The following is a 26,622-nucleotide window of genomic DNA, read 5'->3' as shown; positions in this document are numbered from 1 at the left end:
CTCCTGACTCCAGGGCCAGTGCTCTATCCACTGTGCCACCTAGCTGCCCCGAGGCAGCATCTTCGTGAGGCAGAGTCATCAAACAAATGACCAGCTGTCCCCATGTGGCCCACAACACTCCTGAGTGGGCCCAAACCAGATTAAAATGTAATTGGGAAATACTTAACAAAATTAATAAAATGCAATAAACATAGGGGCAGCTAGGTGGTGCAGTGGATAGAGCACCAGCCCTGGAGTCAGGAGGACCTGAGTTCAAATCCAGCCTCAGACACTTAACACTTACTAGCTGTGTGACCCTGGGCAAGTCACTTAACCCCAGTTGCCTCACTAAAAAAAAATGCAATAAACATAGATGTTAATTTGTGGTTTTCTAAGTGAACATGTGGCCTTCATGGATCCATTTCTGATGAATTTGACATCAGTTGTCCAGAACACTGAGAAGTTAAGTAATTTACTCAGGATCGCACATCTAAGGTGGGACTTGAACTCAGATCTTCCTGGCTTCAAGATGGGATTTCTAGCCCTTTTACCCTGTGGCCTCCCTGCAATGAGTGTAAGAAAAAACATCCAGCTGTCTATCAGCATACCAGGACCTGTCCAGTGAAGACTCATTACCATATGCCCAGAAGTCTCTCTTCCTCCTTCCCTCCTCCTCATCATGTCTGTCTCTGTCTCTTGCTCTGGGAACAGTAATTAGATAAATATAATCACTGCCATGGGAAAGGTTATGATGATCCCCTGCCTTATGCCTTTGTTTACTGTCCTTAGGACTCCCCAGACCAAAACTCCTCTCCCTGGCCACCACTTCCCTGTATAGACGTATCATTTCTCCCATTAGAATGTAAGCTCACTGAGGGCAGGGACTATATCTATATCTTTAGCATCTAGCCTGGCACATGCTAGGTGCTAAATAAATTCTCATTCATTCATTCATTCATTCTGGAGCTGATGACTGTATATCTGTCCAGTGAAGATAAACCTATTTCCTTTGGGAGGAGCTCATCACTCAAAGCTTAGACATTAAGTGATGAAATTTTGGCCACAGAAATTCATGAAGAGTGTCTTTTAAGGCATGAAGGGGGTTGAGATTTGCATCATTGGAGGGAGTACCTATAATGATGAAATCAGGAGTTATATAAGCTTACAGATTTGGAAATAGAAGGAACCCAGTTCAGCACCCTCTTTTAAAAAAAATTAATTAATTTTTTTGCAGGATTAAGTGACTTGCCCAGAGTCACACAGCTAGTAAGTGTCAAGTGTCTGAGGCTGGATTTGAACTCAGGTACTCCTGAATCCAGGGCTGGTGCTTTATCCACTGCACCACCTAGCTGCCCCTCAGCATCCTCTTTTAACAGAAGAGAAAAAACCAAGATGCAGAGCAGTGACTTGGCCAGGATCATCCCTGTAGCAAGTAGCTGAGCTGAGCCTCAAAGGGTCTTCTGATTTGAAATCCAGCACGCTTTCCCACTGATTCCTACAACTGATGGAATGAGTTAGGGGAGAGGGAAGAGTGAGGAGATGGAGAAAAGGTTGAAAAAGTGTGATGCCAGAGACATTCTTCAACAATGCACTGACTTTGCCTAGGGTCATCCTGGAGTGTCCTCCAGCTTCCTGTCTGGTCTAAAAGTTTATCTCCTGATAGATTTCCACATATAGAAAACTCTTGAAGGAAGCCACCTGTGAGTCTTGAGAGAGGAAGAAGAAATGCTGCCTGAGAGGAAAACCAAAGGGGCTGGGGTCTGCAGAACTGAATACAGAGGCAGGGGGCTGATGGGAGGGATTACTAGAATCAGTCCCTGCTCCTTGGGTCAATTAGGGTGACTTGGATGAGCTTTGGAAGCTGATTCTTTATTCTCCCTTTACTCTTTATTTATTTATTTATTTTTTTGTGAAGCAATTGGGGTTAAGTGACTTGCCCAGGGTCACACAGCCAGTTTATGGCTGAAGTTGAATTTGAATCCAGGTCTTCCTGACTTGGAGGTGAGCCCTGTGTCTACTATACCATACTGCCTCTTCCTCTACCCTTGAAGTACCAGTACAACACTTAGCGGGTATAGAATTCAATTTAATATCATTCAGTTCCACAAGCATTTATTAATGTGCGCTAGGCACTCTGGGAGGCCCTGAAGATTCAAAGACAAGAATGAGGCGGCCCTTCCCCTCAAGAAGCATACATTCTACTAGGGTCGTATAACACCCACAAGAGTAAGTAAGTAAAAAATCCATGCAGGGTCAGTCAGAGCATTTTGTTAAGCTCTTACTATGTGCTAGGCACTGTGGGAAATACAAAGAAAAGTAGACAGTTCTTGCCCTCAGGAAGCTTACGTTCTAAGGGAAGAAGACAACACATAAAAGGAAACCTGAAAATACAGGGTATGGGAGAGAAAGTCAGGAGGACAACTTGGAGGGGAATGGAATGGGACATGGCTGGCCTGGGCTCCCCCCTGAAATGGAGGGTCAGGGAGAAACCGTCCAATCAGAGGGAGAGGTCACAGGGGTGGAAGACTCTTCCAGTGTGTGAATTCTAAGGCTAGGGTACAAGAATTTTTTTTTTTGGGGGGGGACAAGGAATGCTAATAGTTGGGGAGGGGACCAGAAAGGCTTGATGAAACTAGAGGTTCCAAGAGGCAGCAGGGGGTGAACATTCTAAGCATCAGAGACAAATCTGGACCAAGGCCCTGAGATGAGAGATGGAAGGTTGGGTATTGGGAAAGATAAATGGACAAATGTAGAGTGTGTGAGGAGAATTAAGAGGAATATGAATTAATAAGACTGTGTTGAAAGAGAATCTGGTGCCTGGCTATCCTTGTGAACCCAGAAATAGAGTTCACTGCACTGTCTGCTTACTAACTCCCTCAAGACAGATAGGAATAATCAAGTATCCTGTGAAATTTTTTTTTTTTTTTGGAAAATTCTCAGCATTCAGGTCTCTGTGAGGCCTTGTTCTTTTTTTTTTTCAAATTAATTTTGATTGATTTTTTTTGTTTGTTTCTATGTTGCTTAATTTTCTCTCTGTACCCTCCCTCACACTCTCCCAGGGAAATAGCCCATATGACCAAAAAATTCCATTAATAAAAAGAGTGAAAAGGGGGGGTGATTAATATACAGAAAATTCCAAACACCTTAGCTAGAGAGGCAGTAGAGAGGACGTATGATCAACAGATCCCTGGATTTGGAATCAGGAGACTTGATTTCGAATCCTACCTCTGACCTTTACTCCATATGTAACCTTGACAAATCACTTTTGAGCTCTCTGAACTCCAGTTTCTTTTTCTTTAAGATGGGGTGGATAATGGCTAGAGCTTCTACCTCAGGGCAACCTTGAGGCTAAGGTGAGAGCATGTGGAAAAAGGGATGTTCAAATTTAAAAGCTCTAAATAATTGCTCATTCTTTTTTTTTCTTTCTTCTATCACGGAGAGTCAGAAGTATGGATTTCCTTGTACACAGTATTAATAATAATGATTATAGCTAATATCAATGCCAAAATAGGTACTTATTTTCTATTTTTCTTATACTCAGCTTGTTAGGTCTATATTTGTTTCCCATTGTCTCCCCTAAGAGATTGTAAGCATCACAAGGGAAAGGAACATCTTTTGTCTCTTTTTATATCCTCACTGCTTGGCACAGTGTCCTGGGCATATCGAGGACTATATTATTTTTCAGATTGTCAGCTCCTTGAAGTCAGGGACTATCTTTTGCCTCTTTTTGTATCCCCGGTACCCAGCACATAGTAGGTGTTTATTAAATGTTTACTGATTGGGGCAGCTAGGTGGCGCAGTGGATAAAGCACTGGCCTTGGATTCAGGAGGACCTGAGTTCAAATCCAGCCTCAGACACAACACTTACTAGCTGTGTGACCTTGGGCAAGTCACTTAACCCTCACTGCCCCACCAAAAAAACAAACAAACAAACAAAATGTTTACCGATTGATCTGTAAAATGGAGATAATGATAACATCTACTTCACAGGGTTGTTGTGAGCATTAAATAAAATAATATATCTGCAAATCTTAAAGTGCTATAGAAACATCACCATCACCACCACCACTACCATCATCATCATCATTATCCAACCAGTACATTTATTTTTGGATCAGAACATATTTTAATACTTAACTTTTTTTTTTTTTTAAGTGAGGCAATGGGGGTTAAGTGACTTGCCCAGGGTCACACAGCTAGTAAGTGTCAAGTGCCTGAGGCAGGATTTGAACTCAGGTCCTCCTGAATTCAGGGCCAGTACTCTATCCACTGTGCCACCTAGCTGCCCCCTATACTTAACTTTTTAAAATTAAAATTATTTTTCAATTAACAAGCATCCCTCCCCCTTCCCTTCCCACCCTGGGTGGAGGAAAGATATGCATCATGCAGGAAGACCAATCCTCACATTGGCCATGTCTCAATCTGTGTGTCTCAATCAGCATATTTAGTCCACCACTTCTCTGCCAGGAAACAAGTTGGTCCTTGCATAGATCAGAGTTCTTAAGTCTTTCAGTAATGTTCATTTCTAAAAGCAGGCAGGTAATAAGCATTTATTAAGAGTGCTTCCTCGGGGGCAGCTAGGGGGTGCAGTGGATAGAGCACTAGCCCTGGATTCAGGAGGACCTGAGTTTAAATTTGGCCTCAGACACTTGACACTTACTAGCTGTGTGACCCTGGGCTAGTCACTTAACCCTCATTGTGCCCCCCTCCCCCAAAAAGAGTGCTTCCTCTGTGTCAGGCACTGTGCTAAGCACTGGGGATTCAAATACAGGCCAAAAAAAAGTCTACCCTCAAAGAGCTTCCATTCTAATGGGAGAAAATAACAGACAAAAGGGAACTAAAAGGGGAGTTGGAAAGGGAGAAGGGGCAAGACTGTGAAATCTGGGAAAGACAGAAGCACATTAGGAGCAGAATGAAAGATGTCCAGCCGGGACCCTCTCCAAAATGGCAGCCCCAGATGGAGAAGTGGGCTGGCATGGAGAAGAGTTGTTCCAGGGTTATAAGTCCCCAGACACTGAGGGAAATTCCAGGGAGAGAAGACAACTGAATCATGGTGGCATAGACTGAAAGGCCCATGGCTGGCCGGGGCCCATCTACAAAAGGAGGCCCCTGGAAGGACTCACCAATGGGAGGAGGACAGCATCAGGGGAGAGATGATACAAACTCATCAAAGTTCATATAAAAAAGATCTTGGGTTTTTAGGTGACCACAAGCTCAATATAGGCTCACATTATGATTTATCTGCCAAAACATCTGATAACAAAAATTAAATCATTCTCCAGAATGAGGAAGGTGACATTTCTGGTTTATTCTGCCTTACTTAGTCAGACCACATCTGGAACAGAATATATGCTCTATAAGGGCAGAGATTATTTTTTTTTTTTCATTTAAAAAAATTGCACTTTAAGTTTTGTTTCCAAAGTATTTTTTTCACTCGACAACATTATGAGGTAGGTAGTGTGAGTCTTATTAACCCCATTCGACAGAATGTGGAAACTAAGGCCTCCAGAAAGAAAGAAACTTGTTCAAAGTTACATAACGACCTAGTGTCAGAGTTGGGATTCTCAGCTAGGTTTCTTGTCTCCAAGTCTAGTCTTTCTTGACTGTCCCTTACACTGCATTGTCCCTCTACACCGATGTGCCACTAGCAGCCTCCACATGGATCTCAGAACTGCTATGTCCCACTTCTTTCTTGGCAGACCGTTGTTGGAGATGGTCCAGTGGAAAGTGGTAGTAGTGGTTGTTGTATTAGTAGTACTGGTGGTGGTGGTGGTGGTGGTAGTAGTAACAGCAGCAGCAGCAGCAGTAATAGCAATAATAGCTGGCATTTACGTAGTGCTTTAAGATTTACCAAACACTATAATAGCATGTCATTATTATATATAACATTACATATAGTATATTATATAACATTAGAGGCCCAGGGTTCAAATCCCAGCTCTGCGACTCTACCACGATCACACGTGGTGGCATCTGCCAAGTCACTTAACCTCTGTAGGCCTTAATTTCCTAATCTATAAAATAAGGGTTTGGACAAAATGACCTCTAAGTTCCGTCCAAAGTCAGAATCTTTGATCCCATGAATTATAATAAAAAAAAAAGAAATGCCATATGAAGAACATACTTAGTAACTAAAACCAGGCTAACAAAGTATTGTAAGGTAGATGTCCTCAGCAGAGGGGTTTGATAACTTAATAATAATAGTTAATAATAGCTAACATTTTAATATAGCACCTACTATGTGCCAGGCACTGTGCTAAGTAAGCACTTATTAATAATTATTAATATAATTAATATTAATTATTAATAAATGATTATTAACTCGTTTGATCTTCACAACAACCCTGGGAGGTGGGTGCTATTATTATCCCCATCTTATAGATAAAGAAACTGAGGTGGGTGGGTTAAATGAATTGTCCAAGGTCACACAGCTAATAAGTTTCTGAGGCTGAATTTGAACTCAGGTCTTTTTGCTTTTATATAAATGTCTCTTTGTAAAATTTTTAGAAATTTTTCTTATAAGTGTCACTTCTAAAGTACTTGAAAACTTGCTCTCCAATGCCCTTTCATCTTCTGTATTGTTCCATGGCTCTGTGACCTTGTTCACAGGAGTGCTGCCCAACCAGTGATACAGTTTGTAACTCATCCTGCTTGACACTTGAACCTGTCCTTCACAGTGGGTGCCCCAATATTTTGGGGGCTTCTTTTAGTTCCCTGGACTACATGGCTACTAATGGTCCATCTGAGGTCTCCTGCAAGCTTTCATTCTGGTCACATGACTATTCCACAGGTGTTTTCTGGTTTCACATCTCTCCGATAATTCTCACTTCATGTTCAAGAAGCTTCACTGGATCCTTATCTTCAAGGGTAAAACACAGGCTTCTTTGGCGTTAAAAGCTCTTCCTGCTAGTCGAGGAGGCCAAGGATTTGCCACCTGGGGCAGTTTCTAGACTTTTTAGGATTCCTTGTGGTCACTCTGGTTAACCTTCTTCTGCTCCCTTCTCTCCTCTCCCTCCCTGTGTGGAAACTCCCTCCACCAATGCTGCTCACTCTGTCACCCGTAACTCACTACTTTTTTTTTTTTTTTTAGTGAGGCAATTGGGGTTAAGTGACTTGCCCAGGGTCACACAGCTAGTAAGTGTTAAGGGTCTGAGGTCAGATTTGAACTCAGGTACTCCTGACTTCAGGGCCGGTGCTCTATCCACTGCACCACCTAGCTGCCCCAACTTGCTACTTTTTAAGATATCCCATTCCACAAGTGCATTGCTCCAATTGCAGGGAAGGTTCCTTGTCATGTTGAGCTAGAATCCGCCTCTCCGCAATTTCCATCAGTGACTTTTAGTTCTGACCCTCCAGAGCCAAGAAAAAATGCATCTCTTTCTATCACCCATCAGTCTTTCAAATCCTCATAGAAGCAGAGTATGATAGTAGAGCATTGTACTTGGCATTAGGAGACCTGGATTTGAATCCTGCCTCAGACACTTGCTAGCTGTGTGACTACATATGGGCAAGTCACTTAATTTCTCTGTGCCTCAGTTTCCTTATCTAGAAAACTGGCAGGATGATAATATCTGCCGTAGCCCACTCCACCAGGTTGTTAAGGAAACTGCTTTGCAAACCTTATAGTTTCTTTTTTTTTAAAAAATTTCTTTTATTATTTTCCAGTTACATATTACAAACCTCATAGTTTCTAATGTAAGCTCTTGATATTTTGATTATAACTTGAAGCCCTTGAGGGCAGAGACAGCTTTGTTTTTGTTTCTCTATTCCCAACCCCTAGCACAATGCTTGGCACATGGCAAGCACTTAATCAATATTTGTTTGAATAAATGAATGAACATTGAGAAACCTCATTTGCTCCCTCCCAGCTCTCAGTCATCTGAAGGTTCCATTAGGTATAGTTTTTGGTCAGTGTCAAATGTAACAGAGAGGTAAATCAATCAGTCGGTCAACAAACATTTATTAAGCACCTACTCTGTGCCAGGCACTATGCTAAGTACTGGGGATATTAAAAACAAACAAACCCAAAACATAGACCCTGCCCTCAAGGAATTCCCAGTCTAATGGGGGAGACAACATGTAAACAAGTACGTATGAATTAGCTCCAGTGAGGATAAACTGTGGAATGAGAACGGAGAAAAAGATTTTGGCTGTGGTAGAAACACTTTGGAGAGAGTGATAAGGGCTTTAGGGGCATTTGGAGGGTAAAGGAGGAATAAAAGATGAGGAAATTGAGATCGTGGGTGTATCTCTGATGGATGTAAAGCATCTTGTAAGCTAGAAAGAACTATATAAACACCAGTTATTTATCTTTATTATCATTATTATGATTTCAGTCCTTGAAATGTTCTCTAAGGATCTGTGATTCCATTGGCATGGTTGTCAAAAAACCAAACAAACCTCAAACCCAGCCTCTCTGCTTTTGTTGTTGTTCTCTAAGAGATCCGCAAAAACTCCTCACTTAATCTTGCCTTTGCTCTAGACCTGTCCTTGTTCCCCTTTCCTGTCTGTTTTGGAAAGTTTGGTACCCTATGTTAGCTTGGCCCACTTGATTTACCAGCCAGGCATTAGTGGTTCTTGAACAAGGACATCAGAGATGGGCAACCAACCCAATGCTACTGAGAGGGAGTCCACTCCCTCTTAGGAAAACCCGTGATCTTCTCTGAATAATCCAACTACCCCACTATGGGGGCTATAGGACCCTGACCTTCCCTCATCACAACCAGGATGGATGATGGAGAGCTGGGCAGAGTTGAGTGTTCAAAGTCCAAGGATGGTCCCTTGGGGATATTATTCCTTGCTCCCTTTCTTCTTCATTCTGTGTCCTGAAGACCATTACACCCAATGATTTCCTGCATCCTCTTTGACTATATCCTTCTCTTGTTGTTCCTGTCTTTTTTGTTTTTGTTTTTGGTGGGGCAATGAGGGTTAAATGACTTGCCCAGGGTCACACAGCTAGTAAGTGTCAAGTGTCTGAGGCCAGATTTGAACTCAGGTCCTCCTGAATCCAAGGCCGGTGCTTTATCCACTGAGCCACCTAGCTGCACGTTCCTGTCTTTTTAAAAAAAAAATATAAGTATTTTATTATTTTCAGTTACAAGTAGAGATAGTTTTCAACATTTGTTTATATAAGATTTCCAATTTCAAATTTTTCTCCCTCCCTCCCTCCCCCACCCCCCTCCCCTTGTTGTTCCTGTCTTAACCATCTCTCTTCTCCCTCTTCCTCCTCCCCTACACCTGCCATGTTCCTACTCTTTGTTCTTTTACTTTAAAAGCCTTGGGCCTTCCCACATGTAGTTAAAACATTTTCTAATAAAGACCTTGAAGCTGTAGGCTTGAACCTGAACCCTACCTGAGATACTTACTAGCTGTGTGACCCTGGCAAGGCATTCATCTTTTCTTTCTTTCTTTCATTTTTTTTTTTTCAGGGCAATGAGGGTTAAGTGACTTGCTCAGGGTCACACAACTAGTAAGTGTCAAGTGTCTGAGGCTGGCTTTGAACTCAGGTCCTCCTAAATCCAGGGCCAGTGCTCTATCATTCATCTTTTCTGAGCCTCAGTTTCCTTAGTTGTTAAACATGGTGATAACTTTAGTACCTAATGTGCAAGGTTGTTGGAAGGAACAAATGAGTTCTTGTTTGCACAGTACTTTGTAGTCCTAAAAACCCTACACAAATATTAATTGTTAATACTACCACCACTACCACTACTACTACTTCTATACTTCTTCTTCTTCTTCTTCTTCTTCTTCTTCTTCTTCTTCTTCTTCTTCTTCTACTACTACTATTACTACTACTACCACAACAACTACAACTATTACTGCTACCACCACCACTACTACTTCTTCTACCACTACCACCACTACTACCACTACCACTATTCCTCCTACTACTGTTATTATTATCATTGTGATTGTTTTTGAGGTGGGGCAGTAACTAGAGCACAGGACTGGAGTCAGGGAGACCTGAATTTAAATCTTGCCTCAGACATTCCTTAGGTATGTGACCCCAGGCAAGTCACTTTTATGCCTCAATTTCCTCATCTGTAAAATGAGCATGAAGCTGACTTCCCAAGTTTGTTATGAGGATCAAATGAGATGTTTGTAAAATGTATTGAAAACTTGAAAGTGATTGTTGTTATTGATCATCATTATCATGATTACTACTATTAGTTGACATTCATATAGTACTTTATTTTGGCATACATTTGGGCTTCTCAACAACCCTGTGAGATTAGGTACTACCAATAATGTTATTCCCTAATTTAAATATGAAGAAACTGGGGCCTCAGATAGCCTTGCATTCTGCTCATATAGCCTTCCAGAACCCAGCATCATCTCCATGCCAAGATGTGGTAGTGGAGGTAGAGTTCAGTGACAGATTTTATTAACATTTATTATTATTATTTTATTATATGCAACTGCTCCTTCAGACGCTCAGTCTCCACCCTTGTGTCCAACAAGCATCTCCAGTGAATACTTCCAAGCTGTGGCCATTGTTACCATCCCCTTCACTGTGTGTAGCCCCAGGCCCCAGGTAGGGGAGGTGGAAATCAGATGAAGAGATCTGCAGATGACCCTCTTTCCTTCTGGCTTCCCTGCTGTTCCCTTCTCATCCCTCCCCTGCTTCTGTCTTTTCCTCTTCCTCTTAGGACGGGAGGCCTGGGAAAGCAAAGACCTGGTTGGGTGGAAAGCAAAGACCTGGTTGGGTGTACGCTTTGCAGCAGCGGTGTTCTCTATGCCCACTTAATCGGGTTCAGAGCTCTGTTTCCCTTCTTGAATCTCACTTAGCTGGAATGATTATCTGTTTTCCAAGAAAGAATGCTAATAGAGATGGTCAAATTGAGTTACGAGATGCCAGGAATCCTGAGCGGGCAGTGCAGCGGCCGAGTTACTGTAAGGCATCCCCCCTTCCCACCATCTGAATTATGGTCACTTTATGTGTTTCTGCAGGGAAACAAAGCTGCTTCTCCACTTGGCGTTTACAACAGCTTGATTTACAGGCCTGCGTGGTTGCTATGTTCACATCAATTCTCTCTGTTTAAAAAAAAATTTAAGCTGTTGCCATATAAATGAATCTACTAACTTTCTAGGTTCTCTGTGTTTTTATATTTGGGTTCTTTTTCTCTTCCCTCTTGGATTCATTCAAAAAGTATATATTGACCATCTAGCATGGGTCAGTCAATTAGTGTTGGGGATGTGAAGAAGGGCAGAAGCACAGTTCTTGTCCTCAGGAAACTTCCATTCTAATGGGGGAGATAACATACGCATAATTACACAGACATAGGCTATATGAAGTGTAGATGGCAGGTAATCTCAGAGGGCAGCTAGGTGGCGCAGTAAATAGAGCCCTAGACCTGGAGTCAGGAGGACTCATCTTCATGAGTTCAAATCCAGCCTCAGACACTAGCTGTGTGACCCTGGGCAAGTCACTTAACCCTGTTTGACTCAGTTTTCTCATCTGTAAAATGAGCTAGAGAAGGAAATGGCAAACCACAAACCACTTCAGTATCAAGAAAACTACAAATGGGGTCACGGAGTGTCAGATACAACAAAATCTCACAGAGAAGGCGCTGACAAATAACATAGGTTATTGTTTGTCCTTTGTTTTCAAAGAGGACCAATGACATCACGGGGTGATGTCTTGACTTTTGAGTGAATTGGATTTAAGGGAGGCAGAGCTGCACGGGGTTGTCAGCCTCACTCTCCCAGAGTCATTCAAGTCCAGTGGCAAGACAAAAGTCAGGATGATTGGCCATGGTCTGAGATGCAGCGGCATCTTCCATGTCTGACCAAGATCTTAGGGCTCCATCCTTGGCACCTGCTTCAGACGGCCTCACGGCTGTTGGAACAAATTGTGCCGTTCTGTCGGGGGACGTCTTCACATGCTTGGGGTAGACCTCCCCCTAACTCACCAACAGGTCTGAGGCCTATGGGTCAATTTCAACCTGGGTTAGCCCATCTGCCAAGATAGTTTTAGCAGAGTGTGGCTGCTGCACGTGCTAGGTGGACCCAAAGGTGGATGAGCAGTCATGAAGAGGGCTCGGCACGCCCTGACACCAGAGACACCGGTCTTCTTCGAACACCCCGTGTATCGTGTAGTATCAGGAGAAAGGAAGACATCTAAGCTTAATGCGGTATCAGTGGAATCTTCTTCAGGTGTTTTTTTTATATTGGAAAAGATGTTAGGGTACAGTCTGTCCTCTTCCATTGGTAAGCAAATGAGGATGAATACATAGTCATTTTAACAGGGAATGGGAGTGTTGAGAACTGGGATGGCAGCAGGAAAGGGCTTGTGGAGAAAGTGGTACCTGGACTGTGATGGTCAGGAAGCTGGGGATCCTGCAAGGTAGAGAGGAAGAGAAAACACAACCAGATATGGGCGCCCCTTTTCCCAAGGGTCAGAGGCTGGAGAGAGAACAGCCCATTGGCCAGTTTGTCTGAAAAAGAGTGCCCAAAGAGGGGGATATGAAATAAGGCTTGAAAGCTAGATGGAAGCCAGTTATGGAGGGCTTTTAGTGCTGTGGTATCCCCAAGGCAATGGGGAGTTACTGAAGATTTTTCAGCAGTGGGGTGCCATGGTCAGATCTATATTTTAGGAATCTATGTTAGATAGTTGTTTGGAGAGGGAGTTGCTAGAGTGAGGATGACCAATTAGGTTATGACAACAGTCCAGGTGGGGAGGTGACGAGGGCCTGAACATAATTCCTGGTACACAGAAGGTGCTTAATTAATGCTAGTTGGCTAAATGAATCAGAGAGGAGGCTGTGTGAGAAGAGAGAAGGTGATGGGGATGTTGTACAGTTAGAATTGACATCACTTGGCAACCGTTTACTGTAGGGGTTTGGAGGAGGGAGAGAGAGCACATCCAGTGTGGAGCATCAGGGAAGACTTCTTAGAAGAGGTGGCATTGGGGCAGCTAGGTGGTGCAGTAGATAAAGCACTGGCCCTGGATTCAGGAGGACCTGAGTTCAAATCCGGTCTCAGACACTTGACACTTACTAGCTGTGTGACCCTGGGTAAGTCACTTAACCCTCATTGCCCCGCAAAAACAAAAACAAAAACAAAAAGAAGAGGTGGCATTTCAGCTGGCCAAAATGACCGAAGGGATCTAGAAGGACCTCCAAAAGGGCCCTCAGGGACCATTTAGTCCAATTGCCTCCCTTTACAGATAAGGAAACTGAGGCCCAAGGAGGTTGTGATTTGCCCAATATCATCTGGGTCATAAGTGTCAGAGGAACGGAGAAGATGTTAAGATTATACATTTTAAAGCTTGGTTTTTCCGCCATTTTTTTGGGGGGGGGCGGGGAATTGGACCTTTTGGGCAGTAACTGGTGAAGTCTATGCCCTCCTCAGAATCATGTTTTTAAATGCTTAAAATAAAATACAGAGGATTACAAAGGAAACCAATTATATTGAAATCTAATGATCCAAATATTTTAAAACCCAAATCTAACAAAACAGGTCCACATACCCCAGGTAAAGAGTCCCTGGTCTAAGTAGAGAATTTTTGTAGGTGAAGACGGTAAAACTCCAGGAGGGACAATAACTTGTCTGAATTCATTTGGGTAGCATAAAGCAGGATCAGAATTTGAACCCAAGTCTTCTGATTGCAAATCTAGGGATGGGTGGGGGGAATAGAATAAGCAATGGTGTAGAGGTAGAAAAACACAGAAAGTAGCAAAAAACTAGAATTAAAGTCGCCTAAGATGTGTGTGTGTGTGTGTGTGTGTGTGTGTGAGGGGGTGGGGGGGATCCATGGATGATCTTTAACCCCAGACTAGGTAATGGAAAATTCTTTCCTCCCTGACTCAAGAGAGTATCCACAGAGCTGGAGAGAAGGATGGTTTATCCAGGAGGGCCCTTCTAGGCTCTGTTTGCAAAGAGGAGAGAATTGACATTGGGCAATTACCTTCAAATGGAGTGGGTGTCAGGAGCCTTGTGCCTGGAGAGTGAAAACCGATTGGATTCAGGGAAACTCTTCATCCCATCCTAAACTGGCTGCTTTCGAAAAGTCTTGAATAATTACTACTATTTTTTCCTAATCTAAGATAACTTTACATTTATGCTTGACTGAAGCCCCAGCCACATCTGTCCCAGGAGCCAATAAGAAGCCAGTGTTTTGGGTAATATATGCAAAGGCCCCTCGGCTGCCCCGCATCCATCATCCCAAATGACGGAATTTACATCATTAATCATTGGCGGTAATAGAAAAGTCATTGGAATAGAATGTTGTCACAGGATAGATGTCTCCCAATCGCATATAAATGTCTAGGCTTTGCCGCAGTGTTTGTACTTCGAGAAATGCTTGAGCTTCTGAGCGGCATTTATCTGGCACCCAGAAGCCATCAACAAAACCCCTCCCATTGACAGGCCCTCCTTAGTGGACACCGAAAACTCTCACTGGGCCTTGCACCGCCCTGACGGGCCTTGGGAAGTGGATAGCCTCGCCCACCCCATCCCTTCAGATGACAATGATTTGGCATGGGGAGGAAAGGTTTGCATTCAGTTAATTTATATTTGGTGGTAAGAGATTCATGGCTGGTCAGTGGTGGGGAAATTGATAAAATGCTCCATTTCCAGTAAGTCTAAAGCCCTGGGGCTACACCAACTTTAAAAACATGTCACAGGAAGGGATTCTCATCCTGTCCACAAGTTCTGCCATGCTTATCACAAAGGTGGAAAAGGATAAAAATCTATCTTGGTTTTATTGATAGCTTAAGCAAGTTCCATTTTTACTAAGGACCACAAATGCAGGAATAAGCACTGGTTGAAAAATGAAGGAAGAGAGAAAGAATCAGGGAAAGAAGGGAGGAAGGAAGAAAGGAGGGGAAGAGAAAGAAAAGAAGTACAAAAGAATGGAAGGAAAGAAGGAAGAAAGGAAGGATGGAAGAAGAAAGAAGGCAAAGCAAAGAAGGAAGGAAGAAAGGAAGGAAGGAGGAGATAAATGGAAGAAGAAAGAAGGTAGTGAAGGAGAGGAAAAAGGAAAAAAAATGATAGAATGCAACCAAGGAAGGATGATAGAAAACAAGGAAAGAAGAGAGGAAAGAAAGCAAGGGGAAAAGGAAGGAGGAAAGAAAAAAGGCAATAAAGAAGGAGAAAAGAGAAAGAAGAAAAAAGTAATGAGGAAAGGAATAGAGGGAGAAAAGAAAGTGAAATAAAGAAGAATTAAAGAAAGGATAAAAGATAGCAAAGGAAGAAGGAAGGAGGAAAAGAAGGGGAACAAGGAAAGAAGGAATGAAACAAGAAAGAAAGCCACCAAAAAGTGAAACAATTTTAGGTCAATCTACATTTTAAAAAATGAGGTCCTCAGCATTTCTGGCTGGCATTTCTCTTTCTTGTGAGTTGAAATACTTTATTTTTGGAAAACTCCGATATGCTGACACCCCTTCCTGGATGTTTGTGTGTTATTTCTTTGATGTGAACCATTTGCTAGAAAGGTACACATGCTAGATGGAATCAGCATATGGTGGTGAAGGGATGGGGGTTGGGGAGGAGGAAATGTTTTGTCGGAGTCTGGAGGAATCATCTTTGTTTTGGCTTCCACGGTCTGGCGGTCAGTGCCCTGTCCTGTAGAGGCAGAGGAAGGCCTTGTGATGGGCTGAGCTTTGAGGAAACCCCACAGTGCCCTGGTTTCTAAGCCCAAGAAAACATTCCCAGGGAATTTTCATACTGTTCTCGTTGGGGAGCATCCATAGAATGGGTGTCCTGTTTTATGCCAGAATTGAGTGTACTAACTGATGAACAAAGGCAGCATTTTGTTTCATTAGAAGATCGAGAGTCTTACAGTTATACACTGGTAGAGCTGGAGGGTCATCCAGTCCAATGCTCTCATTTTACAAATGAAGAAACTGAGGCCCAGAGAAGTAGGCAGGAGGGTTTTGACTGTGGGTCAAACAAATATTAAGTGAAAGAGCTAGGAATTACATCATTCTTCATTGATTAGTACCCAAGTCTTCAGACTCCAAGCTGATAGCTCTTTGATAAGCCATATTCCATTGGTGGAAAAGGAGTTTCCTCATTTAGTTTTTCTCATGAGAAGTTTTATAAGAATCATGAACTTTTCCATCCGAAAGATCTAGTTCATGTAGTTCAATCCCTTCATTTTACAGAGCAGGAAACTTAGGCTTAGGCTGGGGAAGCATCTTGCCTAAGGCTACATAAGAGTTTGTGTCTAAGGCATCTGAAAATATGCCAAAAATTCCAGTCCAGTCCTGGAGTTTGTGTGTGTGTGTGTGTGTGTGTGTGTGTGTGTGTGTGTGTGTGTGTGTGTGTGAGGAAGAGTTAATTCAGTTCAATAAACATCTGTTAAGCACCTACTATGAGCTAGGTACTGTGCAAAGTGCTTTGGACACAAATAAGATAGTCCTTGTCCTCAAAGAACTTACAATCGAATGGGGGAAGATAACACAAAAAGAAGATGGAAAGGGGGTGGGTGGGTATTTGGGGGGGCAGTACCCAGTACAGGAGCATGATGCAAAGTCTAAACCAAGGAGAGCTGCTGATGGAAAATGGAGAAAATTTTGAATTTTTGGGAAGAGATTGTGGATGTCCTTTGGTTAATTATGTCCAGAACAAAACTAGTGGAAGCCCTTCCCAAAAGGCCAATGGAAAGGTGCATGATGGGACCATATAGATTACACCATATTGCCAATGAAGACCAAGACCCTAGAGGACCAATGATGAAGCATGCTACTCACCTCCTCAGAGAGGCAGAGAATTCAACATAGATTTTTGCACCTAGACATGGAGGAGACTTGTTTTGCCTATCTATCTATCTATCATCCATCTATCATCTATCTATCTATCATCTATCTATCTATTGTCTATCTATCTATCTATCTATCTATCTATCTATCTATCTATCTATCTATCTATCTACCATCTATCTATCTATCTATCTATCTATCTATCTATCTATCTATCTATCTATCTATCTATCTATCTATATCATCTATCACCTATCATTTATCTATCCATCCATCTATCTATCCATCTGCCTGTCCGTCTGTCTATCTATCCATCCATCTATCTTTGTTGTGAGTTTTATTTTTATTTCTGCTTTTTTTAAACTGGAGAGTAGAGGTAGGAAAAGAGCTATAGGCATAAGATAGTTCCCTGCCAAGAAAATTTTTGTGTGTGAGGTTATTCTCTCCCCCCCCCAAAAAAAAAGGGCAGAAGGAAGTCCAGAAAGAATCACAGATACACAGCACAGCTTTGAAAGTTACATGTTAAAATTTTTATATATTTAAAAAGAAAATTAAGCTGTATGTGAACGAATGAATAAAGCATTTAGGTGCTTGTGTGCAAAGCATTGAAGATACAAATAGAGAAGTAAGACTGCTTGTTCTTGGGAAGCTCACATTTAGAATGTTGGGGATGGGTTGGAGCAACTACACATGGAAGGTTTCAGCTGTAAGTCTGATGTAAAGGTCCCATGGTCAGAGATTTGCAGTTTCATGTACCATCCTCCTCCTCTTCTCTTCAATGCATATGGAAGTGCTCACTGTATTTGGTCTTTCTTAAGCTCAGAATAATATGAAAATAAACTTAAAAATTAGTTGTGCTAAAAAAAAAAAAGAAAAAAATTAGGGGCAGCTAGGTGGCACAGTGGATAGAGCACTGGCTCTGGATTCAGGAGGACCTGAATTCAAATCTGGCCTCAGACACTTGATACTAGCTGTGTGGACCCTTGGCAAGTCACTTAACCCCAATTTCCTCAACAAAAAAAAAAGAAGAGAAAAAGAAAAGAAAAATAAAAAACCCCCAAAATTAGTTGTGTTCTAACCCTGGGAATGGCATTAGAACATCTCATTGAAGACCCAGCTCTGCCAGCTTACCAGTTACATGGCCTTGGGCTAATTACTCAAACTTTCTGAGCCTCAGTTTCCTCATTTGGCAAATACAGATGTTGCACTAGAAGGTCCCTGAGATCTCTAGGTCCATGTTACCACGATTACTGTAATCCACTAATATCCAAGGTAGGATTCCAATCCGTTGGTCTTTTAACTCCAAGTCTGGAGCTCTCTCTGACTCTCTCTAGCACCCTGGATTCTATTCTCTCAGCTACCCCAAGGCCAGTTTCTTTGTAATCCTAGCAACTTGGCCTGGTGCTTGGCACATAGTAAGCACTTAATGCTTATTGATTAATTGACTGAACTAAGGATCCCAAGGCTAATAGGAAACTCCATCTATCGAGTTAACTTGCTAATGAGCAAAAGAGGATTTCAGCAGGTAGTCCTCTGGTTCTCTGCATACAGCCGATACTTAATAGATGTTGGTTGAGGAAGTGAGTGAATCAACAAGGCAAATCCCAGCTCTTCCAATTACTTCCAGGACCTCCAGTAAATTACCACCTTTCTGAGCCTGTAAAATGAGGGAATTAGAGAAGATTCTCTTTAAGGTTCTTGCTGGTTCCATATCTACAATTCCTGGGTAAGCTGGGACAAACCACTTTTCATCTCTGGGCCTCTATTTCCTTATTTGCAAAATGAGGGGATTGGACAGAAAGCCTTTAAGCTCCTTACCAGTTTATAGGGATTTGTGATCTGTGTGTCACCTGGAGCAGGTCTCTTTGGCCTCAGTTTCTTCATCTATATATGAAGGGGTGGGGCAAGATGACCTCTGAAACCCGCTTCTGACACTGTCTATGATTCTGGGATCCCACGATAATATGAACAGAGGTGTCATTTTAAATCGTTTATGCTTGGAGCAAGGACCGCAAACTTCTCCTGGCCAAGAAGAGCCCTTATTTAGGCAAGAGGATGGACACCACTCTGTAAGTGGAGAGATGGAACACTTAGGCACCAATAGGAGGCCGCCATGCTGGGGGGAAAGGTAAGGGGAGAGAATTCATCCCAGTCACCATCTGGTGGTTTCTTATTTTAACTAATTATTCTTGCTAACTAGGTCCTAAGTTCTGCCATCTCTCTGTTGATGAAGGCCCACAAGCACCCTCCAAATATTGTTCCTTAGGGTTAAGGCTCAGTGGTCCTTGTGCTAGGCCTATGCAATTTTACAGAACACCTATTATGTGTTAAGACACTTTGCTAGGCGCAGGGAGGAGACAAAGGGGCTTAAGGGTCAATCTCTGCCTTCTCAGGTCTGTGTCGCTGTTCCTCTATGATGAGAAACCAAAGGCTTTCATAGTCCGTGTTCTGTCCTTCCCGCTGCCCCCCACTCCTGAAAGGATGAAAGGCATTTGTAGAAGAATTTGCTGTTTTCTGTCCCAGCTTCTTTCCCTCCCTCCCCTACTGATTTTCAGCTCTGCTTTTTTTTTTTCTTTTTTCTGATCTGGGCCCATGTGAGGAGGAAATATATATTTAGACAGTTCTGTACTTTCCGTGGTAACAGTCACCTATTCCTGGTGAAGAATGAGAAAAATGGGTCAGCGGTATTTACTAAGAAGCCAGTTCCAGCTCCTTTTCGGAGGCTATTTATAAACTTAAAAAAAAGTTAGCAAAGTTTTTAAAAGGAGAATGGGAGCTAAAGTGCATGGAGTACCCTTGCTATGACTACAACTGAAAATCTAGCCTTTTAGAATGGAAATGAGTTACTTAGAGCAGATAGAAACCTCGCAAATAGTGATTTTGATGGGTTCTGGCAGACTAAGTTTCTTTCGCCTCTTGGTCTGATTTCTTCATAACTTTTTCAGACGGTTCGCTCTTTCTTGGGTGTCAGGGGGCCCAGTGGGGCAGTGGTTGAAATCAGACTCAGTTCCGGTCCCCATTCTCCCTGTGTCTGGTGTCATGACAACTTCCCCTGGGCTTTGAGGCTCAGAGAAAAGCTGACACTAATGAATGGGTAGTGATCTGGGCCAGCCTTGCCCACTGGGGCGGGATGATGTCACAGGCACAAAGAAAGGCCGATCTCGAGCCTGGGGACTGGAGGAAGTTATTTCTGAACCTGGTCATTCAATCCCTAGCACTCCAAGGTGGAAAAAGGCCACAAGGCTATACGCCCTGGGCGTATAGCAGGCAGCTATGGTGGAAAGAGATTAGCTTTGAAGTCAGAGGATTTGGGTTCAAATTCTACTTCCGACTCTCCTTGGGTCACCTTGGGTCACTCCTGTTAACACTTCAGTTTCCTCATCTGTGAAATGTACACACCAAAGGAAGGGCATTTCTAAGCTGGTGGGTGGGTAGGATGATAACAGGACTAAAGATCATAAAATAAGAAGATTAATTGAAGAAACTAAGAATGTCCAACCTAGAGATGAGAAGAGATGGAGTGGGGGTGGGGACACACAATGCTTAATTTCTTAGATAGAGCGTTCCATCTCCTCTCTCCGCACCTTTGGACTGCTTCACTCCTGGACTGCACTTTCTCCTGATTTCTCTTTCCCAGAATCTTTATTGTCCTCCAAGGCTCAGCAGAAGCATCATCTTCTATTTTACGTGAGGTTTTTCATGATCCTCTCAGATACTAGTGGAGTGGACCCCAAGTCACTTTGTGTCTATTTTGTATATTCCCCTGGTGGAACGGGCAGAGGAGAAGAATTTGTCCCAGTGACCACAAAGGCGGCTGAAGCAGGCGCTGGGGAGCCTTGATTTTTGTCTTGTCAGCGGATATCAATGACTCTGGAAGAGAGAGAGAGAGAGAGTGAGACTGACGACTTTGAACAACTCTGCCTCACTTAAATCTGATTCACCCATGAGTCAAGCAGCACCCCATGATGTCATTGGTCCTCTTTGAAAATTAAGGCTGACTGGGGGCAGCTAGGTAGCACAGTGGATAAAGCATCGGCCCTGGATTCAGGAAGACCTGAGTTCAAATTTGGCCTCAGACACTTAACACTTACTGTCTGTGTGACCCTGGACAAGTCACTTAACCCTCATTGCCCTGCCAAAAAAAGACAAAAGAAAATTAAGGATGATCAACATTATTATATAGACACATATACATTCACATATATGCATATATATATATATATAAGTACACAGATATACAAATCTATTCAAATATATGTATGTATGTTGTTTTCCTGAATAGAATGTAAGCTCTTTGAGGCCAGGGACCATTTTAAGCTTTGTCCTTGTATCCTCATTGCTTAGCACAGTGCCTGCAATAGAGGAGGCTTTTAATCAATGCTAATTGATTGATGTGAATGGGCTGAGATGTAGAAGAAGGCTCAGATTTGATATGCTTTTCCCTAATAGGGCAGAAATAAGAGCAACAGACAGAAATTGTGGAGAGGAAGATTTCACTGCCATGGAGGGAGATGCTTTATAACAATTAGGGCTGTTTCAAAGTGGAGCAGGCTTCCTTGGGAAGAGAGTGAATTTTCTGTCACTACAGGTCTGCAATCAAAGTCCAGATGATCACTTGTGGAGAATGCTATCAAGTGTCCTTGTTCATGCTTTGAATATATGCCCACATAACTGCCTTTTCATTCATTCATTCATTCATTCATTCATTCATTCATTCATTCATTCATTCATTCATTCTGAGGCCCCTTCTGATGCTGGGATACAGATACAAGCCTTTCCTCTGAAATCTTTTGTGATGGCTTTTCATAATAGATGCCCATTACTTAGTATAAATTTTGTATGTCCTTATCTGCCTACATGTTGTATTATGTAAGGTCCCTGAGGGCAAGAATGGCTTTGTTTTTGTCTTTGGATCTTCAGGCCCTAGCACAGAGCCTGGAAAATAATAGAAGTGTTTGTTAAATTGAAATGAATTGAGAAGAGGTATCCAGTTGTACCTACCTGCACACAAAGTTAATAATGATAATAATAATAGCTAGAGTTTATATAGCGCTTTACAGTTTGCAAACTATTTTACAAATATTTTCTCATTTTTTCTTAAAACAACACTGAGAGGTAGATTCTATTATTATCCCCATTTTACAAAAAAGGAACCTGAGACAGAGGGCAAATGACTTGTCCAAGGTTGCACAGCAAGTATCAAAGGTAGGATTTGAATTCAGGTCTTCCCAATTTATGGTTTCAGTGTTCTGTCCACTGTACCAGTGAGGGATAGTTGCCTCAATAAATACAAATACATGGTTTTCCAAAAGTCTCAGGGTAGTTTTAAGCTTCTAGCGCTTGGGACTTTTGTAACGTCCTGTATATACAAAATGGTTAAGCACAAGGTAATTTGGAAGAGATGGCACCAGCCATCAGGGAGCTTAGGAAAGGAATCAGATTTGCAGGTGACATAAAGCTAGGAAGGATAGTTAATACCTTCCATGAGAGAGTCGGCATCCAAGTCTAAAACACTGGGCTGAATTCAATCAAATGGCATTTAATGGGGGGTGGGGCGGGAGAGTAAATGCCAAACCTTACACTTTGATTCACCAAATAGGCTTCACAAGGAAAAGATGAGGGAGCTATGCATGGTTAGCCAGCAGATTGTTTGAAAAAGATCTGGGGGTGTTGATAGGCCACAAGCTCAATGCTGTCTAATAATCTTAGTCCAGTGATTCGATATGACCTGCATTAAGAGAAACCTAGCTCCCAGGAGAAAGGAGAGATATTTCTGCCAGGTTCTAGAGTTTAGTGCATGATACCAGGGTTTAGAAATGATATCAGTAAACTGAAGGATGTCCAGTGGAAGGCACCAGGTTGGTGAAGGACCTTGAGTCTGTGTCACTTGAAGATTATTTGAAGAATGCATATTTTAGAGAAGAGATTCAGGGGGTAGGCCACCATAGATGTCTTCACATATTTGCTGGGCTGTCAGATGGGAGAGGGAAGGACCAGGAACAACAGGGAGGAAGTTTCAAAGAGGCCAATTTAACCTTGATGGAAGGAATAACTTCCTCATAATTGGACTATTTGTGCACAACCTGTGGTAGGGCTTCTGAGCTCATACGGGTCTGATCAGCCATAGTGGCACACATTGAACCTTGACCCCAACATAGTGATGTCATTTTGATCCTCTTCGAGAACGAAGGACAACAACCAACCAACTTCCTCATAATTAAAGCTATCTAGAAGTGGAGTGGGCTGTCCCCAAGGTAGTGCTTTCCACTCTCATTGCAGGCAGAAGCTGAATGATCACTAATTAGGTCTGTTATAGTGGGAATTCTTTTTTTTGGGGGGGGGGATGGGTTAGAGGTTCCTCCCCATTCTAAAATCTTATGAAATTTTAATCTAATTGTTTTGTGTATCGTTGTTTCCTTTTCCCCTTTCCCCTCTCTGTTTCTTACTCCTCTGGTTCCTTCCTAAGTGTCTTATACATTGCTGAGCAAACTAAATAATTAATATGTACTTCCATGGCATCATAACTGTAGAGTTGGAAGGGACCTCAAAGGCAATTTAGTCAGTTAATAAGCATTTATTAAATGCCTACTATAGGTAGGCACAGTGCTAAGTGCTGGGGATACAAAGAAGGCAAAAGACAGTCCTTGCCCTCAAAGAGCTTACAATCTAATGGGGAAGACCATTAACGAAGACACACACACATATGATAAATAGGGAATTGTTAACAATTCTAGAGTTAAGTTCTAGAATTAAGAAGGATTGGGAAAGGCTTCCTGTAGAAGGTGGGATTTTAGTTGGGATTTAGAGGAATCCAGGGAAATCAGGAGGTAGAGATGAGGAGGGAGAGTGTCCCAAGCATAGGGGACAGCTAGAGAAAATGCCCGGAACCAAGAGATGTAGTCTCTTGCTCATGGAACCCAAGGAGGCTGGTGTGATTGGACCAAAGAACATGTGGAGGGTGGTGTAAGGTATCAGATGACTGGAAAGGTTGGCTCTGGGGTGTAGGGTTTTGGTTGTGTGTGTGTGTGTGTGTGTGTGTGTGTGTGTGTGAATTGGGATTAAGTGACTTGCCCAGGGTCACACAACCAGTAAGTGTTAAGTGTCTGAGGCCAGATTTGAACTCAGGTCTTCCTGAATCCAGGGCCAATGCTCTATCCACTGTGCCATTTAGCTGCCCCTGGGGTGTAGATTTTGAAGGACTTTACAAAAGTTTTTTTGGCCTAACAGAGGGTTTTATATTTGATGCTGGAGGTGAGAGGGATCCATTGGAGTTTTCACAAAGGACATGGTACATGAACCATGCTTTAAAGGAAGATAAAGATATACCCTGTGGAGGTGAGGATAGAGAGCATGCCAGGCATGAGGGGACACTTATTTTTTTTTTTGTGGGGCAATGGTGGTTAAGTGACTTTCCCAGGGTCACACAGCTAGTAAGTGTCAAGTGTCTGAGGTCAGATTTGCACTCAGGTCCTCCTGAATCCAGGGCTGGTGCTTTATCCACTGTGCCATCTAGCTGCCCCCTATGAGGGGACACATACAAAGAAGTCATGGAGGCAGAAGATGGAACATCAGGGATGAGGAAGAGCCAATAGATCTTTTTTTTTTTTTTTTGCGGGGCAATGAGGATTAAGTGACATGCCCAGGGTCACTCAGCTAGTAAGTGTCAAGTGTCTGAGGTCGTATTTGAACTCAGGTCCTCCTGAATCCAAGGCTGGTGCTTTATTCACTGCGCCATCTAGCTGCCCCACCAGTAGATCATTTTAACTGGAATGGCCAGGGCGTGAAGGACAGTGAAATGGAATAAGGTTGTAATGGTAGTTGGAAGCCAGATTGTCAGCCTGGAGAATTTTGTAATTTATCCTAGATATGACAGGAAGCCATTGATTTTTTTTTTTAAAAAGGGATGGGGGTTGGGTGATGAGGCCAGATATGTGCTTTAGGAATATTCATTTGGCAGTGGTGTGGAGCATGGATTAGAAACAGGGAGAGGCTGAAAGCAGGAAGACCAAGATAGAATAGAAAGCTATTTCAATAGTCTGGGTGAGAAGTGGTGAGACTGAGAACTCAGGGAGACTTTGCGAGGAGGACAGGGAGGGGAGGGAGGAGAGGGAAGCATCCAGAATCATTGGCTAACTCTTAACAGAAAAAAAAAAAAAGAAATTTGGAGGAGGGCTGGGTTTGGAGGAATTGATAATGAGTTCTATTCTGTGCGCATTGAATTTAAGATACTGATTGGATGTCTCAGCAGAAATGTCCAACAGGCAATCAGTGATGTGGAGCTGGCTGGAATTCAAGAAAGAAATTAGGACTGGAGATATAGATTTGGGAGTTGCCTGCAGAGAGGTGATAATTGAAGCCATGGTAGATGATAAAATCACCAAGGGAGAGAGGGTATAGAGAAAGAAGATATTAGAAGATGGAGTCTTGGGAGGGAAAGAGAGGATGGCCCATGCTTAGGGGATGGGAAGAGGAGGATGAGTAGGATAGAATCTTTTTTTTTTTAGTGAGGCAACTGGGGTTAAGTGACTTGCCCAGGGTCACACAGCTAGTAAGTGTTAAGTGTCTGAGGCCAGATTTGAACTCAGGTACTCCTGACTCCAGGGCTGGTGCTCTATCCACTGTGCCACCTAGATGCCCCAAGTAGGATAGAGTCTTGAGAGGGGAAAAGAGGATGACCCATACTTAGATGGAAGAGGATGAGTTAACAAAGAATGAGAAGAATGGTCAGGGAGGTAGAGAGCCAGGAGAGTGTGGTATCATGGAACCTGAGAGAAACTCATAGTTTAGCAGGAAGATGAGACATGAAATGGGTAACTGTAACAGTCATTGTTACATGATAAATGAAATAGAACTGGAAAATAAAATTGGGTATGAGATGGAAGGGAGCAGGTTGTAGCCGATGGGGTGAGGGGAGAGGGATTGTAGCTGACTTCACCATGGAGGTGACATTTAACTTAGAGAGTGGGTAAGGATTTCAAAGGTCAAAGGCAGGGAAAGGAGAATAATGAGCATGTTCACCAATTAGAGTTTTGTTTATACTTTCTTTGGGGAAGGTCATTGTTTGTTCCTTTAAGACGGACTTTAATAATTGCTTATAGACTTGCTTTCCTGCAACTGCTTGCACATTAGGCTCCATCTCCAAACTCTGTCATTTGGTGCCAGCTGTGCCCCCCATTCCTAGAATGCCCTCGACCCTCATCTCCTCATCTTAGCACCTCCTGTTCCCTTCAAAGCTCAATTCAAGGACCACATACTAAGTAAAGCTTTTCATGGTGCCCTGGCTTCTGGCCAAGCCAAGCCAAATCAAGCCAACAAGCGTTTATTAAGCATTTAGGATTTGGGTGGGGAGAGAGAGAGAGAGAAAGAAGGTCTCTGTCCTCAAGGAACTTCTAATCTAAAGGGGGAAGACAACCTAAAAAAGGAAGCTGAAGAGTGGAGGCTGGGGAGAAGGTACTCACATAGGCACATGTGGGAGGGACAGGGGGTAGCCTTGTGCACTCCTTAAAATGGAAGTTCTGGGAAAAACTGACCAATCAAAGCAAGGAAGGAGTTCTTGTGCCTTCTTCCCACTCTTCTTCCTCTTCCCCCATCACCTTGTATTTATGTTGATAAAGTGCTTTTATTTTTTTCATTGGTTGTAAATCCACCTTATTTATTTTTTGTGGGGCAATGAAAGTTAAGTGACTTGCCCAAGGTCACACAGCTAGTAAGTGTCAAGTGTCTGAGGCCAGATTTGAACTCATGACCTCCTGAATCCAGGACTGGTGCTTTATTCACACTGCCACCTAGCTGCCCCCATTTATTTTGCATAATACACTTGTATGCAGGGATGTACTGGTATGTATTTAGCAACCAGCTTTCTGAAAACCCACAACACACTTTTGTTTGTTTTTGTTTGTTTTTGGTGAGGCAATTGGGGTTAAGTGACTTGCCCAGG

At 42.7% G+C, this 26,622-nt stretch overlaps 1 protein-coding gene across 12 annotated transcripts in view; it reads left to right on the top strand.

The window, feature by feature from the left end:
• CAMTA1 (calmodulin binding transcription activator 1) overlaps positions 1-26,622 on the top strand; it is a 1,311,517-nt gene that overhangs the window by 168,735 nt on the left and 1,116,160 nt on the right. The gene's annotated exons all lie outside the window — the stretch shown is intronic.

This window comes from Dromiciops gliroides, chromosome 3 (genome assembly GCF_019393635.1).
Source record: "Dromiciops gliroides isolate mDroGli1 chromosome 3, mDroGli1.pri, whole genome shotgun sequence".
NCBI classification, from domain to species: Eukaryota; Metazoa; Chordata; class Mammalia; order Microbiotheria; family Microbiotheriidae; genus Dromiciops; species Dromiciops gliroides.
This window is presented reverse-complemented; position numbering and strand designations above follow the sequence as displayed.